General features: G+C 39.9%; 1 long non-coding RNA gene across 1 annotated transcript in view; it reads left to right on the top strand.

Moving 5' to 3' along the window:
• Nucleotides 1-297: 297 nt before the first annotated feature.
• The window catches only part of LOC116567242, a 36,652-nt gene continuing 15,630 nt past the window's right edge, over nucleotides 298-21,319 (top strand). Inside the window, exons 1-3 of the long non-coding RNA XR_004276166.1 lie at nucleotides 298-572; nucleotides 7,545-7,632; nucleotides 15,496-15,597. This is a non-coding gene — a long non-coding RNA (uncharacterized LOC116567242). The remainder of the gene's footprint in view (nucleotides 573-7,544; nucleotides 7,633-15,495; nucleotides 15,598-21,319) is intronic.

Genomic DNA, 21,319 nt, shown 5'->3' with positions numbered 1-21,319 from the left:
AGAACAGATGTTGCATATACACATGTTGGGATAGTATTCCTTCTGTAAAGAAGAAAAAAACATTGACATGTACAACAACATGGACAAACATTGAGGATATATGATAAATGAAATGAGTATTCATAAAAATACAAAATTTGACTCCACTCTTAGGACCTACCTAAAGTAGATCCCTAAGGACAGAAAGGAGAATGGTGTTTGCCAAGGGCTGGAAGGAGGTGCTCATGGGAAGATTCTCACTCATGCTAGAGTTTTAGTTTTACAAGATGTAGTGAAATGGGAAGATGGGTTACAGGGGGGTTTACAAAGATAATAATGTATTTAAAACATTTAGAACTTCATGGACTGCCTGACCTAAAAATAAATTACACTGAAAGGCTGCAAAGATGGAGAAATGAACACAGGACCATTTCATCTGCCATTTATATCCTTCCAGGTAGGCTCTATCTCGGGCATTTTACTCCAGCCATTTTCCTTGAGATAACTTGGAGCAAACAAAATGTTGTCCTTCTGTGCCTACTTCAAGGTTTAAAATCAGAATTGTCCCAAACAGGAAAATGTTATTTGAGAAGGTAATTTTCAGAGTTAATTTATTAAGATACATTTTCCTTGAAAATGTTTTGAAACTCAACCCAAATTGAACATTCTACTTCATCTCCTTGAGTTTTAATTTACTGTTTTTTCAACTTAGAATCCATTATTCATGCAGGTGGCTTGGATGGTTTTATGCCTATCATAATCTACTGACTTAAGGTTCTGCTGTTTTCAGTTTTGTTTACGTGTCACTCGTTTACCAAGTCAACTTTCCTGAGGTCCATTATGAATAGTAAAATATTTCTGGCCCCAGTTTTATTGATATAATTGATATAGAGAACTGTGTACATTTCGGGTATACAACATAATGATTTCACTTTCACAGGACCTAAAATGATTGCCAGAATAAGTTTAGTTCACTGTCATCATCTCTCAGAGGTACAAAAAGAAAAGAAAGAAAAAAGAAAGGGAAGGTTCTTTGTGTGATGAGAACTCTCGAATTAAGAGAGTTAAGAACTCTAGAGAACTCTTAACACCTCTGAAATACACCATAGAGCATTATGAAGAGTAGTCATCATGTTATAAATATTACTTATTTATCTTAAAACTGGAAGTTTGTACCTTTTCACCATTCACTCAATCCTGGCTCCATCCTCCAACCTCTGCTTTTGGTTCCTTTAAGCTGATGTCTTTTTCTAGTTAGTTTTTCTCCTTTTCTTTGTTTCTGATTCTGAATAGAAGGGGAAAATACCTATCTATTCATGTATCTAGTATCTATCTATGTAATATCTATCTCTATCTCTATACCTGCATATAGATAGTATTTACTTTCCTCTGCTTCACTCATCTCACTTGGCATAATGCTTGAGTAGTAAATTACTATTGTCACACATAGCAGGATTTCCTTTCCTTAAGGCTGATTCCTAGCCCAATATATAGGTAAACACTTCTTTATCCAGTCATCACTAAAGGGCACTGATGTTTTTGGTGTCTTGGATCTTGAAAATAATGCTTCTTGAACATGGAGGTGGGTTCCTGGAGTTCTTTGTTTTCATATTCCTTGGTTTTCTATGGGTATGTTCCCAGACATGGAACTGTGAGATCCTATGGTAGATCTATTTTTATCTTTTTCCAGGAATCTCCCTACTGTTTTGCATAGTGACTTTCCCAATGTGCATTCCCACCAGTGGTGTCTAAGGGTTCCCTTTTCTCCATATCCGGCCTTTGTTACCTCTTGCCTTTCTTAGGATAGCTTTTCCAGTTGATGTGATGGGATAGCTCATTATGCTCTTGTTTGCATTTTCCTGATGGTTAGTCATGTTGAGGACCTTTTATCCTGCCTGTTCCTCATGTGCTTATGTCCTCTGGGAAAATGCAAGAGCACTCCAAACACTGTGTTTGGAACCCAGTGACAAGACTAGTCTCGATGAGACCTTGAGGGTTGTCCCAGGCACATATAGGGGTCGTTGCAGAAGCACTCTTCTGGCTGAAGTGAGGGTGCTGTAAAGAGCACACTGAGAGAGTGCACAGAAAAGGAGGAAAGGGAGGTTTCTGATGTCTGTTCCTCTGCCCTTGGAGCCTGGAGATTGTACTCCTTTGCTCCTGTGACTCTGGAAAGCCAGTCACTTGAGGATCCTCTTGCCAAAACAAAACAAAACAAACAAAGGAAAACAGCCTGTCTTTCCTGGACTTTCTGCTGGCCTTGGGCTGTCCCAGGACAGCTGGAGAACAGGATGCAGGGCACACCCCGTCCTCAGTACCTATGCAGTACTGCTGGCGGAACTGGAGCAGGAAGAGTCAGGCTGAGACCATTGCGAATATCCCCCTGTTCAGAAACAGCTTGAAACTTGGAGTAGCACTTCTCCCCACAGTCTAGGTGCTTAATAGGGAAGGTGGGCTCCAAGACCATCTCAATTATTCATTCACTAACTCTACCCTAAAGTACTCCCCTGTGGCCAGGTACCTTGGTGGTCCCATGCATGGCACTGGAGATACCTACGGCTCCTCCCCTTTAAGAGCCCACAGTCTAGAGATGGATCAGCACAGGAAACAATGCCATGCAAAATAAAAGGGCAAGTGTTTCATGTGGCAAACAAAATGTGCTCCAAAGGAAGGCTGCAAAGTCATTGGATAGGAAGGCCTGAAAGGCCTCACTGAGGGTGACAGTGCTGAGGACAGAATGAAAAAAAAAAAGAGCTATTCCTCCACAATCTGGGTGCATTGTGTCAGGAAGAAGGGACCTCTGCTGCAGAGCCTCAGTACTAGAAGCTGGTTTAGCCAGAGGGGATGAAAAAGGCATCCAGTGTGGCTGGAGAGGAACTGGGAGGAGAGCAGAGGGGAGGGTGGAAGTCAGGAATTGAGAGATGCTGGTGAAATTGAGGAGCCAGGGGAACCATCTGGCTCTGTTGCCTGGAATGTAAACTGGTACAGCACTCTGAAGAATAATGTGGAATTTCCTCAAACAGTTGAAAATAGTGAACCAGCAATGCACTACTGGTTTTTACCTCAAATATACAAATGTAGTGATCCCAAGGGGCATGTGAACTGAATGATCATAACAGAAATGTCCACAGTAGTCAAAGTATCAATGGAGCCTAGATGAGCATCAACAGATGAATGGATAATGATGTGGTATATATGCTAATTGAATACTGTGCAGCTATCAACTGCCCCCCCCCAAAAAAAAATCATTGCAGCAATGTAGTTGGAACTTGAGGGTGTTATGCTACACAAAATATGTCAATCAGAAAAAGAAAATCATCATCTCACTTATATGAGCAATTTGAGAAACAAGACAGAGGATCATAGGGGAAGGAGGGAAAAAGGAAACAATTTTAAACCAGAGAGGGAGACAAACCATAAGGGACTCTTAATCTTAGGAAACAAACTGAGGGTTGCTGGGAGGGAGGGCAATGGGAGGGACGGGGTGACTGAGTGATGGACATTGGAAAGGGTATGTGCCTGGTGAGTGCTGTGAATTATTTAAGACTGATGAATCACAGACCTTGTACTCCTGAAAGAAATAATACATTCTAAAAAACAAAATAACAAATGAAAATATGTACTTATGAAAAAGATATAATTTTTGAAAAATAAAACTGACCTTCAGAAACAAAACAATGTCATGGGAAAGACAGATATCTTTAAGATAAAAGTACTTTAAGTATGAACCTCTTTAAAACTCTTAAAAGAGTCAAAATGATTGCTATTAAAGTAACATAAATGCCCACAGCAGCTTAAGTGTAAATATCTCCTCATGCATAAAATAAATGATCTAATCTCTGAAGTTAAAAATGAAACTACTGCTCCCAAAACATTTTGACATAAACATTCTGCAAATACTCAAAACATGTTTCTTTCCCTGTGCTGACAATTACATTTAAAGTTTCAGTCCTCTAGCAGCATCTTTGGTCACCATCAAGGAGACGGAATCAAAGGTTACTCAGAAGTACACCAGTAAACTGCAAAAACTCTGTGCTACAGCCCACTTCAATGAGTACAGTCTCTCTCATGAGGATGGAAACATAGTACCTATCATTCCATAAATGTGATCAGGTCTCAGTATGGAGATGGCTTGGCAAAGCCCAGCTAAATATCAGATGTAGGCTCTCAATGGGATCTTAACCTGAAAGAAGGAAGCAATCTTTAAAAAGAAAAGTGGACCGGATGTTAGTCAAGAGGACCCTCCCTTCCAAATTTTTCTGGGGAAAAACAAACAAACTACTTAGATCTCCTGATGACAAGTTTGAGGCAATAATTAAAATTTGGACATCAAACCATATTTCCCCCCACCACTGTATTTCAAAGAGATGTTCCACCACTGTATTTCAAAGAGATGTTCCACCAAAAAACAGCAAATTCTTATAGGTCATCCTGATGTAGATACATGCATGCATGTTAGTCAAATGCATACAATTTTGTAACTGCTGTGCCATTTAGAATACTGGGGCTTAGTGGAAACTCACCATTGTTAAGACTACCTGATAACACTAAAGAACTAGTGGCTTTTGATTGAGTAAGGGAAGTTCAAGTGCCCTCCTCCCTCTCCTTCTCCTCTCACCAAAGCGTATCAATTAACTTTTGGTCTAGAGCGAGCCCTCACTGGGCTAAAGCTCTCTCATAGCTATGGTTCAAGTGCCTGTGCTTATGGGGCTATTTTATCCCATACCTCTCCTTAATCTGTGTCCTTGTCTCATCTCCATGTTCATCCATTCCTGGGCAGAGTCTGGTGTGCCTCAGTTTAATATTGGCTCCAGTGTGCCCATGAGGACCTCAGGTGGTTGGCAGGTCAAAAAACTCTCCACTCCTCAAGAGAGTGTGTGTCTGCACACACAGCTCTCTTCCCGGACATCTTGCAAATCCATCATCATTGCAACACATTCTTGGAAACACCTTCTCCTGGTCATCATCGTGCATGACCACTGGGGCGTATTAGCCCTTCCTCTTCTTAGAATAGGTCCACACTTTTACTTTGAACATTTGGCTTACCCACAGTTGCCTATATCCACTCATTTCTACACACACACACAGAGAATACTCCCAGAAAGGATAGACTTAACAAACAGACATACAGAATGTCTGATCCATATCTACCCATAGTCCGTGACTTTTCTCTTTAAAATTAACCTGATAATTTGTTAGAGCATCAATGGAAAATGAATACACACATATTTGATCTATCCCATCTTGTTGCATTCAGATACTCCTGTATGTGTAAAGTAGCACAGCTTGGCAATTACAAGGCAGAGTCAGAAGTCAGACTGCTAGGGTCCAAATCTAGGTTCTGGACTTACCGTATAACCTGAGTCAGTTCCTTAATCTCACCATGCCAGAGCCTTCTCATCTGTAAAATGAGATACTAACAATGCCTACCCTAGTGGATTGTTAAGGAAGTTTAAATGAATTCATGTATACAAGTGAATAGTGTCTGGTACATGAAAAGTACATTTTCCCCACAAGATATGACAGCAGCTATTTTCTAAGACACACTTACTTTAATTTTTTTTAATTCTTTTTTTGCGTTTCTTTGATTTTTAGGAGGCCCCATTCTGAGCACAGAGCCCAAGTCAGGGCCCCATTTCACAACCCTGAGAAGAAGACCTGAGCTTAGATCAAGAGTTGGGCACTTAACTGACTGAGCTACACAGGTGCCCACTGAGGCACTCTTTTTAAATAAGAACAACACTAAAAAGAAAATTTGTGTAGTAGAGCACATAGCATAGTGTTTCAACATGAAAATCACTGATCAATACCTGAGAACTTTGCATGGCCACTTTAAATATTTCTTAAGGCCCTAAGTTCACCAAGATACTGCTACTCTAACAACCACTATGAAATCCTTTTTCTTTTCCTTTTCCTTTTTCCTTTCCTTTTTCATTTTAACTTCAAAAAGTTTCTCTTTATGTATCACCCCTGCCTGGACTTGTAAATGCCCCACCCACACTATGGTTATACCCACCCCTACCTCTTTCAGGTGCCTCTTCAACCCTACTGGCTGCCACTGCATGTATTGATTCATGTGAAGAGAAAATGAATAAATGAGCAAATGAAATCTAGTTGGACTAGATTCTACAAACTACAATCAATAGTTGGATTGATTCTATGAACTTCAAACTTCTGTGGGCTTTTATTGTATTCTATAAATATTCTTTGAATATATTTTGAGGGGGGCTGGGTCAAGGAAAAGAAGAGTGAGGGGGCTGCACAAGATTTAAGGAGGCACAAAAAACTCAGTAATTAAAAATAAGTAACATTTTAATACAATAGCTTCTAAAAGCCAAAATTAATGCAAAATAAATCCATGATGAACATTATTAAAGTTTTAAATAAGTGCCAGTGTTCAGCAGGTACTGGTTATTGGAGCCTAAGGTAGAAAGAAAAATGTGTACCACTCTAGATATGTTTTTCTGGATTCGGAATAGTTAACTTTTTTTTTCTAGAACATTTAAGTGTTGAAAAATATTGAAGAAAAATCTCAATATCGAGCCATCAGAAAGTATTACAACTCACCGTGTGATTAAATATTATGTTTATAACACAGAATGCATTATAATTTTACTTTCCTGGCTTTAATGGAACAAATTCAACAACATTTTTTAAATCTTCCTTACTTATTTCATTTTCAATTGTGAGAACTGCAATGCTTGACAATTTCTCTTGACAAAGTAACAAGTTTTTTAGATATCTTTTTAAGGCCACTAGTTCAAAAAGATCATTCTAATCTAAGTTTAACATTATAAAATGGATTCCACCTTGGTTTTAATTTTTAAAAAGCTCTCTCTGAATCATACCTCAAGCCAGCTAATAAGCAAAGGCAGTATACCACACCAGGAAAGGGACAGAAACACGGAGAAACAGCCTTTGGTGTGCGCTGGTGTGCAAGGTGTGCCGAAAGTTGCCAGGGAAGCAGGAACACGGACCTTTCTGGCACTGCAGTATCTATGGTAAATCCTCAGGAGCACCAGTCCAGAGGACAAATCTGAAATTAACCTCAAAACGAATCAAGGACCTAAATGTGATACATTTTAGCTATAGAATTTCTAGAAGAAAACATAGATTTTTGTGATCTTGGGTAAGGCAAAAATTCTTTAGGTCAACAAAAGTACAATCCATAGTAGAAACGTGTAAATATGTGGATCAAAAGGAACCATTAAACACTTGTGGAAAATGTTAATTGGTACAGCCACTGTAGAAAGCAGTATGGGAGTTCATCAAGATATTAAAAATAGAGTTACCATATAATCCAGTGATTCTGCTACTGGGTATTTACCCAATGAAAATAAAAACACTAATTTAAAAATTTAAAAAAATGTATAAACTGGACTCTATAAAAGTTAAAAACTGAGTCTGGGGTTTCAGAAAGCCAGGGTGTGTCTAGTGTGTGTGAGGGTTTTTTTTTTTTTTTTAATTGGGGAGTGAGGAAGCGATTTTCAGAGGGTGTTGTGCGGTGACGTGGATTTTAGATAACCTCCTTGCCCTCTTTCCTTTCTCTGTCCATTTTGTTTGTCCAGAATTATGTCCCAACAGTGTTTGAGAATTAGACGGCCAATTTTGAAACTGACACACAAAGAATAGAGTGGAGTCTGTGGCACACTTCGGGTAAGAGTGTCATGGGACCATGCGGTTCTTGGGGCAGGTTTCCAGCAGCACGGGGGGCCGGGGGAGGGGGGGCCGGCTGATGCGTGGCATGCCTCAAGCACCCAACAGCGCACCACCAGCGCACTCTGTGACTCTGGTTTAACTTTACCTCTTCAGAGGGGTCTCTGATCGGTGAACGTTTTGTCCCTTCTGTGTGGGGGTGGGGGACGAAGATGGGTAGGGGAATGGGAGTGGGGAGAGAAGGGCGCTGTGTGCCCACCGGGTGTTTCGCGGCGGAACCTCTTGTAGCCAGGTGGCCGCTCCTGAGTCGCCTGTGGGCAGCCAAGGTGGCCTGATGGGGGCGGGGCGGGGTGGGGGGTGGGAAATGCCTGCCGGCCTCAGAACTACCTGGCTTGAGGCGGGAGCGCTCCAGGAGCTAAGCTGGTGACTGTCAGAGAAGCGGGGAGCACAGAGGGAGTGGTAGGAGGTGGGCGAGAATCCCAGAAGCCACGGTATCCGTTCAGATGAGCCCAGCAACAGACACAGATAATCTGTGTTTCTGCAAATGTGTGGTGTACGTGGTATGTGCACGCATGTGTTGAACTGTCAGACAATACAGACAAGTATCTGTAGCTGACAGGAGGTCATTTAATAAGACACTTGGTCGGATCAAAAACTGGCAATCTTTCTGAAGAGCAAGTTCTTAATTCCTAGTAATAATCTTATAATATTGCATAATTTTTACCCAGTCATGTTTACTTTTAGAAATTCATCCATAAGCAAATAATAAAAGATTATTGTAAAGATACTGTTATGAAGAATTCCTTCAGAGCATATTTATAACATTAACACGGAAAGAGCATAAATATTCAATTACAAAGGAGTGGTTGCATAGGTGCTGGTACTACTATGGAATGTTTATCCTCAATATGACCATTGCAAATGTTGTATAAGAACATTTAATGATATGTAAATGTTCTTCATAATATGCTAAGTGAAAAGAGAAGTTACAAAATTGTATGTGGAATGATTCCATTTTTGTTAAAAAAAGAATAAAGGATGTTTGCATGGAAGTGAAACTTGAAGAAATGTAACAAAGCATTAATAATGATCATTGTGGAGCAGTGAGAGTACAAATAATTTATACGTTCTTTTTTTAAATCAGAGTTTTCAACTTTTCTTCAATATTTATGTTTTTCTTTTGTAATAAGAAAAAAAAATGCACAGAGAAATTTAATGTGAATCTGTGAACTACCAATTTGGCTGTAAATTTTCATTTTTTTCTCTTTTTTAAATTTTCTTCTTTTTTAAAAATTTTTTATTTATTATTAACATATATTTTTATCCCCAGGGGTACAGGTCTGTGAATCCCCAGGTTTACACACTTCGCAGCACTCACCAAAGCACATGCCCTCCCCAATGTCCATAACCCCACCCACCTTCTCCCAAACCCCCTCCCCCCAGCAACCCTCAGTTTTGTCTCTTATGGTTTGTCTCCCTCCCGATCCCATCTTGTTCCATTTATTCTTTTCCTACCCACCAAACCCCCCATATTACATTTCCACTTGCTCATATCAAGGAGATCATATGATAGTTGTCTTTCCCCGCTTGACTTATTTCGCTAAGCATGATACGCTCTAGTTCCATCCACGTTGTCGCAAAAGGCAAGTTTTCGTTTCTTTTGATGGCTGCATAGTATTCCATTGTGTATATATACCACATCTTCTTGATCCATTCATCTGTTCATGGACATCTAGGTTCTTTCCATAGTTTGGCTATTGTGGACATTGCTGTTATAAACATTCGGGTGCACGTGCCCCTTCGGATCACTGCGTTTGTATCTTTAGGGTAAATACCCAGTAGTGCAATTGCTGGGTCATAGGGCAGTTCTATTTTCAACATTTTGAGGAACCTCCATGCTGTTTTCCAGAGCGGTTGCACCAGCTTGCATTCCCACCAACAGTGTAGGAGGGTTCCCTTTTCTCCGCATCCTTGCCAGCATCTGTCATTTCCTGACTTGTTGATTTTAGCCATTCTGACTGGAGTGAGGTGATATCTCATTGTGGTTTTGATTTGTATTTCCCTGATGCCGAGTGATGTGGAGCACTTTTTCATGTGTCTGTTGGCTATCTGGATGTTTTCTTTGCAGAAATGTCTGTTCATATCCTCTGCCCATTTCTTGATTGGATTACTTGTTATTTGGGTGTTGAGTTTGCTAAGTTCTTTATAGATTTTGAACACTAACCCTTTATCTGATATGTCATTTGCAAATATCTTCTCCCATTCTGTCAGTTGTCTTTTGGTTTTGTTAACTGTTTCCTTTGCTGTGCAAAAGCTTTTGATCTTGATGAAATCCCAATAGTTCTTTTTTGCCCTTGCTTCCCTTGCCTTTGGCAATGTTCAGGAAGATGTTGCTGCGGCTGAGGTGGAAGAGGTTGCTGCCTGTGTTCTCCTCAAGGATTTTGATGGATTCCTTTCTCACATTGAGGTCCTTCATCCATTTTGAGTCTATTTTTGTGTGTGGTGTAAGGAAATGGTCCAACTTCATTTTTATGCATGTGGCTGTCCAATTTTCCCAACACCATTTATTGAAGAGGCTGTCTTTTTTCCATTGGACATTCTTTCCTGCTTTGTCAAAGACTACTTGACCATAGAGTTGAGGGTCTATTTCTGGGCTCTCTATTCTGTTCCAATGATCTATGTGTCAGTTTTTGTGCCAGTACCATGCTGTCTTGATGATGACAGCTTTGTAATAGAGCTTGAAGTCCGGAATTGTGATCCCACCAACTTTGGCTTTCTTTTTCAATATCCCTTTGGCTATTCGAGGTCTTTTCTGGTTCCATATAAATTTTAAAATTATTTGTTCCATTTCTTTGAAAAAGATGGATGTTACTTTGATAGGAATTGCATTAAATGTGTAGATTGCTTTAGGTAGCATAGACATTTTCACAATATTTATTCTTCCAATCCAGGAGCATGGAACATTTTTCCATTTCTTTGTGTCTTCCTCAATTTCTTTCATGAGTACTTTATAGTTTTCTGAGTATAGATTCTGTGTCTCTTTGGTTAGGTTTATTCCTAGGTATATTATGGTTTGGAGTGCAATTGTAAATGGGATTGACTCCTTAATTTCTCTTTCTTCTGTCTTGTTGGTGTAGAGAAATGAAACTGATTTCTGTGCATTGATTTTATATCCTGACACTTTACTGAATTCCTGTACAAGTTCTAGCAGTTTTGGAGTGGAGTCTTTTGGGTTTTCCACATATAGTATTATATCATCTGCGAAGAGTGATAATTTGACTTCTTCTTTGCCGATTTGGATGCCTTTAATTTCCTTTTGTTGTCTGATTGCTGAGGCTAGGACTTCTAGTACTATGTTGAATAGCAGTGGTGATAATGGACATCCCTGCCGTGTTCCTGACCTTAGCGGAAAAGCTTTCAGTTTTTCTCCATTGAGAATGATATTTGCCATGGGTTTTTCATAAATGGCTTTGAGAATATTGAGGTATGTGCCCTCTATCCCGACACTTTGAAGAGCTTTGATCAGGAAGGGATGCTGTACTTTGTCAAATGCTTTTTCAGCATCTATTGAGAGTATCATATGGTTCTTGTTTTTTCTTTTATTGATGTGTTGTATCACATTGACTGATTTGCGGATGTTGAACCAACCTTGCAGCCCTGGAATAAATCCCACTTGGTCGTGGTGAATAATCCTTTTAATGTACTATTGAATCCTATTGGCTAGTATTTTGGTGAGGATTTTTGCATCTGTGTTCATCAAGGATATTGGTCTATAACTCTCTTTTTTGATGGGATCCTTGTCTGGTTTTGGGATCAAGGTGATGCTGGCCTCATAAAATGAGTTTGGAAGTTTTCCTTCCATTTCTATTTTTTGGAACAGTTTCAGGAGAATAGGAATTAGTTCTTCTTTAAATGTTTGGTAGAATTTCCCCGGGAAGCTGTCTGGCCCTGGGCTTTTGTTTGTTTGGAGATTTTTAATGACTGTTTCAATCTCCTTACTGGTTATGGGTCTGTTCAGGCTTTCTTTTTCTTCCTGGTTCAGTTGTGGTAGTTTATATGTTTCTAGGAATGCATCCATTTCTTCCAGATTGTCAAATTTGTTGGCGTAGTGTGCTTATAGTATGTTCTTATAATAGTTTGTATTTCTTTGGTGTTAGTTGTGATCTCTCCTCTTTCATTCATGATTTTATTTATTTGCGTCCTTTCTCTTTTCTGGCTGTAAATTTTCTAACAGCCAGCATAGGCCAGAATGTTACCAGGTCCCTGATTCACTATGCCAGTAAAAGGAAAATTAACTTAACTGCCTGGGGGAAACACAGCTCTTTCCAGCACTAAGACCTATGAGAAATATATCCTATGGGTCCTCCTAAGAAGGCCACTCTGTAACATTAGAAACAATGTATTTGATGGCATCCTTAAAGGAAATGTGGTCCCGAGTTTTATAGGGCTCACTTTTGTATAGTTCCCTCAGCATACTGATGAGAGATTGCTAAAGCACATCAGAAAAAAAGCAGTTTAACTAGGAAAGCAATATGTCACCATTCAATTACATAATTTGTTTATCAGGATTAATCCAGTAAAGATTTTGAATAGCTAAAGGAGTAGATGGACAGCATATCCTTCAGTCTTCTCCTGAGGAACAAAGAATTCAAGGTTATTTTCCCTGACATGTAGCTAGGGTTTACAATTTAAACTTGTCTATAACTATGTATAGCTTTTTCCTCTGTCACTAAGCTGAGCAAAACCTATGAAAAGAGGATAAACTATCATGAGAGTTCAGAGCCTGAGAGGGAGACATGCCTAACTGGAGGCCCTGGTCATGGTAACTCATGTCGTCAAGATGATCTACAGAATGTAGACGTTGAACCACTTCAGCTTGTAGACAGATAGGAAGGCAAATCATGCCTAAATATTTTTCATAGAACAGTGCCATAATAATGTGGTCTAGATGTTTTTAAAAGAAGTACAAGCAAATACTCACGTCATCTATTGAGGCTGAACAGAACTATATGATAATAGCTTCATTAAGAAGGACATTGACGTGAGTAATGCAGTTTCTTGGCACATAGTTCAGGACAAACTGAATGAGTTAAATCATTTAAGTTTGAGTCAATCAGATAACAGGACAATTATCAAAAAGGATTACCTGTTTCAAAATGCTTTTTTTATGGGTTGTTTTTTTTTTTTTTTTTGGTATTAGTTAGTTGTCATGGCAGCCATTAAGATAACCCCCAGTTCCTTACTATAACCTTGAGTTATCTACAGTGAAGAGAGCACTTAACCTCTCAATGACCTGGTAGTGATGGTAGAGGAGATATATATTATGACCATGAGGGAAATATCACATGGTATATTTCCCCATCTCCCCTTTTCTGCCATTCAGAAACAGATTTATATTACACAGGGAGTTCCATGCTATATCCTGACCAAAAAGATACACTCCCAGTATAGTGGGATTTAGACTGTTTCTCATCTCCAACTCGGCTTTAAACAAAGGCAAGCACACGTGCCTGCTGATTCTGTGCATGGTCAAAGAAATGTAATGAAAATGTGGCGTCATACCTCAGAAGTGGGTTTTCTTGTTCATATTCTCTGTCTGTCCTCACTGCTTATCAACTAAGTATTGTAATTGTGTTACAACAATAAAAATGCTTGCAATATTGATTGATTGAGCATATGAACTGTGAATTACAGCAGTGCTTGGAAACTCAGTGAATTTCTCCATGATAAATATGGTGAAAATGCTTAAGTATTAAGAGGTGTATTAAAAATCCAGATGTTGGACAAGGTAAGCTGGCACAGGACAGTCAGAGGCCCCTTGATCATATGGGGAGTTTCATATTTTCTGCCAGTTTCACTTAAATTTTCTTCACAGAGAGGGTGAGAGCTGGTACATACACATTGGAATTGGAATTTGGCAAATGATGGTTATTTAAAGATATGGGTATAAGCCTCCTATCATAGCACTTACTGAGAGTTGCTTGAATTACTGCAAACAGACTAATTGGCCTCCCAGTTCCCTGTCCTGCTCTCTTGCAACCTAGTCTGTGCACTAAAGCCAGAGGGATTGTTTGAAAATACAGATTATGGTTACCTTGCAGGGGCTTGCCATTGTTCTTAGGCTAAGTCTGGACTCTTCACATGTAAAAGAGCTGCCATGACCTGGCTTCTGCTTTCCTGTCATCCTCACCTCTGAGTTTAGATGCTACCCCACCTATCCTCATACCTCTCTCACGATACTTCGAAGCTGTCTTTCTCCTGGTGTTTTCTTGACCTATTTCTCTACCCGTGGCCATCACCACCACCCAGCCTCTTATCTTGGCTGAATGCTTGCATATTAGTCTTCATCAGAGTTCCCTTATTCTGAAGTCTAGGTTAGGAGCCCTTCCCATGTTTTCTACACCAGCACAGGAGCCCTCTGCCTGCTGTGGAAATTTGGTCATTGCATGTTTGGTAGTTCTTCTGTTTAGATGAAGTTCCTTCCTTAAGGATAGGTACTAAGTCAGTTTTATTGGATTAGGTTTCCAGTACCTACTTCAGTGCCTCGCATATATTTGTGGCCAATTCAGTGACTTTGTGGGTGGATATTTGGCACAAAGCTGTCACAAGCACAAAGAGAAACAAGACACTTTTCCTGGCCACAGAAACTTGATGTAGGACATGTACACATGTCAGATAGTATAGTGTAGAAAGGGATGGTGCAACAGAGTGCTCTGGGAATTCAGAGAAGGGAGAAGGTGTAACCATGGCATTAGAAAGAGCTTCTAGGCAAAGGAGATTTTCAAACTGGGCTTTGGATGGCTTAACCTATTTTGAATAGGGAGGGGATACACTTGAGCTCATAGGAAATGAGCATACAGCAGAGGACTAAGGAAAGCAGCAATGTTTGGAGAGAAATGGTGTATAGTTAAGTCGAACTGGAACTTAGAGTGGATAAAAGGATTTTTGGAGAATATGCTGGGAAAGCAGGTCATGTCAGATTCTGCAGGCCAAAAAAGCCAGTTTACAGAAAACACAGACTGCAAGCAGAGCTTTTAGCTCCTATTTTAAAAGATTAAGAGGAACCTAACAGAATGTTGCCCTTCATTGTGCTCTTCACCATCAATTTTAGGTATGTGTGTAGGTATAAGCACCGTTCTTGTAAATTTTAAAAATGTTTATTATGGGTGGTGCCTGGGGGGTTCAGTTGGTTAAGCATCTGCCTTTGGCTCAGGTCATGATCTCAAGGTCCTGGGATCGAGTTCTGCATCGGGTTCCCTGCTCAGTGAGGAGTCTGCTTCTGCTTCTCCCTCTCCCTCTGCTTTCCCCTCCCCTTACTCATGCCCTCTCTCTCTTTATCTCTCAAATAAGTAGAATCTTAAAAGTTTATTATGGAACTGATTGCAAACATGAAGTTTTGTGTTTCTGCTGGGGCCATTCCTTGTATATTCCTGACCCTTGGTGCATTTTAAGTAAGACCATCCAAAATGCTCTGTAGACTGAGATGGGATAGAAATGAATAAAATATTTCAATTGTGTGGTTACCAAATAATAAAAATAAGCATAGCTAGAAAGTTTGTGTGGCTGGTTTTCATAGTTAATCCCTTTCCTTGGTGGTCTGGCTGTTGAACTTCTCTATCTCCCTGTAATACAGCCAGCTGCTTACTAGAGACCTGCTTTGAGTTTGAAACTCTTCATCAGGAGACAGTGGCAGGGTGGAAAGTTTGGGTAACATCCAGAGAAAAGCAATAAAAATGATGAATAGCTTGGAAAGCAAGACTTCAGAGGGACGTCTAAAGAGGTTGAGAATCTTGATCAATAGTGAAAGCACAGCTTACATGTTTTGAAATCACACTGTAGATGCTTTTTTCTTCATCTTCACAGTAAATACATGGAGAAGACAGCCTAGGTTGCAGCAAGCAAATTCATACTGGACCAAAGAGAGACAAATATGCACATATGCTAGCATTGGCTTAACACTCAGAGGTAAGACTGAAGGTATGGACTGTTAATTTATAATAGAGTTTTGGATGCCAGGGTCTGGGGAAGGGGAAATTAGGGAGATGTCAGTCAAAGCATACAAACTTCCAGCTATACCATGAATAAGATCTGAAGATGGAGTGCACCGCATAGTGATTACAGTCAGCAATACTGTGTTATATCCTTCAAAGTTGCTAAGAGTAGATCCTGAATGTTCTCACCACAAAAGAGAAGTGGTAATTATATCACAGGATGGAGATTTTGCCCTATGTCAGTATGTCAAATCAGTAGGTTGTGCACCTTAAACTTCCACATGTTGCATGTCCATTATATCTCTGTAAAGCTGGGGGACAAAAAGGTGCAGAGTAGACCCCTATCTGAGGTGTTCGGTTTTAGAGAAAGTAACAAAGAACTTCTCTATTGTCACTGATTCTTCTACTGGGATATGTTGTGGTAGTGGTTGTTACTATTATCTAGTAACATGGGTCTCTTATGCATTTGCTATGTGTCACAGTTTAGTTTCTTTGGAAGCAGATGACAAGGCAGTTAAAAGTGCAAGATATTTACTGGGGAGTAAGCCTGTGAATGGGAATGGGAGGGAGCAGGACCAGGCAGGGGGCACTGTCAGTCTGGCATGCCCACCTGGCCAAGCATCTGCCTGCGTAGTGGGAGCTCAGGAGCACAGCTTGCCCGTTGGAGGGATGCCATGTTGGGTGGCCAAACCCTTGTATTTATGCTTTTGTTCAGGCATTGACTGGAGGCTGCTGTGACGGGAACATGTTTTTGGCTACCCCTGTCTGGCTCACTCATTGTCCCGAGGCCACCCCACAAATGGTGTGACCTTCACTGGAAAGCTGATGCAGATCCTGAAGGACTAACAGCTGGGGGCCTTGTGTGAACCATGCTCCTTATAGCTGAGCAGGGAGCCATTTTTGGAAAGAGGATCAGAAGGGCCCATCTCTGTTTCTGCCTCATCATGAAGAGCACACTTCTCTTGGATTGCAATTAAATAAATATGAAGTAGCCAGCTTTCTATGTGTAAATGCAATCTGAAAATTACTACTGAAATTTTCATTTTGTATGTTGTGGGGGGTGGGAGGGACACGGAGTTACATGTAGCCAAAAAGATGTAAGTATGGTTGGTCAGATTTACCTAATGAAAGATCACAGCCTAAGAATAACAGTAGGTATTCAAAATCAGACATTTTGCCCATATTATTTATAACTTTCACAATAACATTGCAAGAAATGCACTATGATTCAATTTTTCAGTTGAGGAAGTTGCAGACCGCATTGTTCAGGAGACTTTTTGTTCTATGTCATGCGACTAGGACATCCTTTCCATACAATTTGGAGCTGAGATATCTGTATTATTCTAAAGGCACTTTGCATTATATTGGGGTGAGTGATGTGAAAAATTGCAGAAAAGAATATGACTGCTCAGCTTGTATTTTGTCAAAATAGTTCAGTTCTTATGTACTCTAGTCCAGACTCCAGGGATGTTTGGTATAGTCTTTATTGTGTTAAAATAAAATAGTATGGCTTTTGGCCACACGCAGCATGGGACAAGTAACTTTTGGCTTTGTAATGTTTGGGTAGTTGTTTTCTACACATGTATAAATGTTAATTCATCGCATTTGTGGAGAAAGTTCTGATTCCTTCCCATAGGACCTTGGGGTTTATCGATTTCCTTTTTATTTCTAGCTTTGCATATTATTTACCTAATCTATTTTAGAAATAAGATGTCACAGTCAAAACATAAAGTTCAGTAGTTTATGATATCAAGTATAAGGAGTTTTTGAATATAAAAAAATAATCCCCTACCTGTATAATTTTCAGCATTTTATACACAACATGTGGTAAGCATTTCAGTAATTGTTCTCTATTTTTTTAACTGTTGAAGTTGATTTCTCTCTTTTATTTAGTAAGATATTAGAATCAGCTGGGTGGCCAGATATCTACTTCTAAAGCTAGAGAAATGATATCATAACTTGTCTAGATATTTACTGATGAGAAAATTCAGCATCAGGGCAGATCATCAGCTTACCCTGGATTCTTTCTAAACTGAGTATGTTAGGACACAGAGACCATCAGATAAGAGGATCAACAATCTCTTATGAGGTCATCTTCCTTATGTTTCCCTTAGCCCCATATACCTCCAAAATTTCACTACTAAAAATATAAGAAGTGGAAAATAGGCTGTCTTTTGCCTGGAAGGAAGCATCCTGAGAACTGTGTTTAACACTGCTTTCTGATATCCATCCATCTGTCCACCCATCCATTCATAGTGACCTCCCAAATCTCAGTCATATTATCTGTGAAGTTCAGAATGCAGACATAGAAATGGGCCATCACAGGAGTTACTAAAAGTGGGAGTCCTCATGTGTCTCATCTGCTGATTTGGAGATGACCTTGAGCTTGGCGCCACATCAATCTCCAGCTGCTCCCACAGAAATGGCAGTGAAACCAGAGATACCTAGTCTGAGAGAATCTTTTCATCAAAGAGAATATTCTACAGGGCACCTGGGTGGCTCAGTGGTTTAAGCCTCTGCCTTCAGCTCAGGTCATGATCTCAGGGTCCTGGGATCGAGCCCCACATCAGGCTCTCTGCTCGGCAGGGAGCCTGCTTGCCCCTCTCTCTCTGCCTGCCTCTCTGCCTACTTGTGATCTCTCTCTATCAAATAAATAAATAAAAATCTTAAAAAAAAAAGAGAATATTCTACATACTGTGATGTGAGTGCTGTCATTTAGGCTGTGCTCTGACAAATAGTGTTGAATATTTTGAGAAGAAACCAGCACTGATGCTGGATCTGCTGGAATACAAAAACAAAGACAAAAACAAAAACCAAGACGACCACCTGAAGGTTAAAAGGTTAAAACATAAATTTTACAGTATTTTAAGGTACTTCCGTGGAAATGCTTGAGGAACTACAGGGTAAAGATCAGTAGATAAAGATCAGTAGATCTCAGGGCCTGGTAGTACCCATTACTGTTTAGATGAACCTGATTGGCATATTTGTGGTCTGAAACATTGACCACAACTACATGAGGTGTAGCCATGGAAAAAAAATATGCCAAGAGATTTGTCATGGTCTAATGGGGACTTGAAGGAAAGAGAAGGGTGATTTCCAGGTGATCCTGTGACCTTGAGACCATGTAGCTATCTTGAAGAGTGCTAATAGTGCCTGTTTCCAGAATCATACAGCCCACTGGACAAGGGATGCTTGCAAAAACTGTGGTGAAAGGTTGGCACAAGGATAAACTCTCCACAGGTTCTCTTCCTATTCTACCTAGCTTACCTATAGGTGACTAATAAATTGGCTGTAGAATGGTGGACAGTATGGCTGGCTCGGAGAGGGACACTTTCACTCTGTAATTTGAGAGAAATGGTTTACCTTCTCCTTTCCCTGTCTGTGACTACAAACTGTCCTCCTTTTAATAAACTCACTATTTGACTTTTTTTCTCCCTTTCCTCCAGGCTCAGTCTTTTCTAGACTCTTCATGGGAAGAAGCCAACTCTGCATCTTTGCCTCCCACAGGTATTACAGTAACTTCCTAATTTCCTCTCCTGCCTCTCCCATACTGTCTTCTGTGCAGATATGAATTTCTGACCTTGGTGAGGCAAGGCTCTGGTGAAGTTTTTTTCACTGGAGAGTAGGTCTTTGTTATGGAGAATCTTTGGGGAGTATTTCAAATCCCCAGAGCCATGAGGGGATCTTTCTTGGTTCTTTCTTGTGAGAATCTGGGGGATCTTGGAGGGTAAAGTCAAGAAAGTCTAAGAGTCTCCATAAGTCACCGGAGTTATTCACAGCCATACTAGTCTACATTCTGTTTCTCTCAATTTGTCAAAATTACCATTCAGGTGTTCTTACCAGCTTATGGCTTTAGAGCTTCTGCTCCAGGCAAGTAGACCTTGGCTGTGATCTCTGTATTCTCCTGTGTCTCCACATTTCAGGGTGGCCCTTTGCCTTGTAACCTCAGTTCTCTGACAAGTCCAGGAAAATTATTGATTTTCAGTTTTCTTCACTTCTTTCTTATGTTAAGGATAGGAGTGATAACTTGTTTACATGCTGATCCTGGGACCAGAAGTCTATCCATACCTTATTTTAAACACAGGAGCCCATGAAATTCCCATAATGTATAAGATAGTCAAGTTGTTCCTCTGCTTCCAGCCTATGTTGGAGTAAAAGCCAAAGCGCTTTCATTGGCCCACAAGGCTTCCATGATCTGCACACTCTCTTGTGTACCCATTGGCCACTTCTCTTTTTTTCATCTATCTCTCCTTCAACCACCTTGGTCTCCTAGCTGTCCCTTAAACATACCAGCAAACTCCCAGCCTGGGGCCTTTGCACTGGCCTGGAGTGATTCTTTCTCCTAGGTGTCCACTGTCCCTGAACAAGAGTCACAGATACCTTGTGATGACTTCCCTGACCATCCTATTGAATATAACAACCCCACAGTCCTCTCTCACATCCTCATTTCCCCCATCCATTTCCAGCCTTATTTCCATAGTGCTTTGCTCCACATGACATGCTTAATACAGTATTTTTCTAATTTTTTATGTTTATTGTCTCTCTCTCTCCTACCAGATAGTAATGTCCATGAAAGCAGGGATTTTTGCTTTTTGTGCTTGTTTTATTCCTTGCTTTATAGGCCAGTGATATTTTTGTTCTAGTATTGGTGTTTATAGGAATCATTTGTAGAGAAACAGAGATTCATGGCACAGACATGATAATCACTTACATTATTAGAATCAAATAAATGGAAATGACTTAGTTGTTTATCAGATGGTGCTGTTGAGTATTGTCACTGAGAATGTTCAAAGGGACAGCAGAGACAGTGCCTGTCCACTGTGGGTACATCAGGTTGAACAAAAGTGCAGTCCTGGATCCTTCAGGGACCCACTCTGTCTCTCTCCCCCCCCACACACACAGTACACTTAGAGGGAATGGCAGGGGAGAAGGACACCGTGTGTTATGGGCGATTATTTCTTGGTAGAAGGAATCTGCTTCTTGTTTTTTTTCATATATAAGTCATTATTTACTACATAAACATAGTCTGGATAAAACCTAAATAAATATTTACTTTATTACCTAACTTGCTAGCAAAAAATGAGAATATTTAAGATATGATTTTAATATTTATAATATGCCTATTAGAATAGTTGAAATGTAGACTACCCAGGAAAATGAAAAATTAAAGGTGTCTTATAGAGCCAGACATTTCTCTTGTTGTTTCTACTTTTCAAGGCATCATTATGAAAGGGAACCCTATCACAGATAATGAAAATAGTTCATTTGGGGGCTTCCCATGATCTTTGTACTTTCAGGAACATACCTTTGTAATAAAAAGTTATTTGTATAAAACAATTAAAAATGTGAATCACTCTTAAGTTCTGCAGACAGACACAGAAGACCATATTGTAGGATTCCAGGCACATAAAAATCCAAGAGGAAGTAAAGTACCAGAGACAGAGAGAAAAGCAGTGGTTGCAGGGACTGGGATGAGGGAATGAAGAATGAGTGTTAGTAGCACAGATGTCTCTGAGATGGAAATTTTGTAGAAGTAAATGGTTGTGCCAAACTCTGAATGTATCTAATGAGACCTTGATATACCATTGAAAAGGAACTAAGTAAAATTTTATGTAAACTGAAATTCTAATTTATTTAAAGAACAAAATCTATTAAGTCATTATACAGGTGTACACAAAACACAAATATTACAAAGA

The sequence above is a fragment of the Mustela erminea genome, chromosome 10, assembly GCF_009829155.1.
Source record: "Mustela erminea isolate mMusErm1 chromosome 10, mMusErm1.Pri, whole genome shotgun sequence".
NCBI classification, from domain to species: Eukaryota; Metazoa; Chordata; class Mammalia; order Carnivora; family Mustelidae; genus Mustela; species Mustela erminea.
This window is presented reverse-complemented; position numbering and strand designations above follow the sequence as displayed.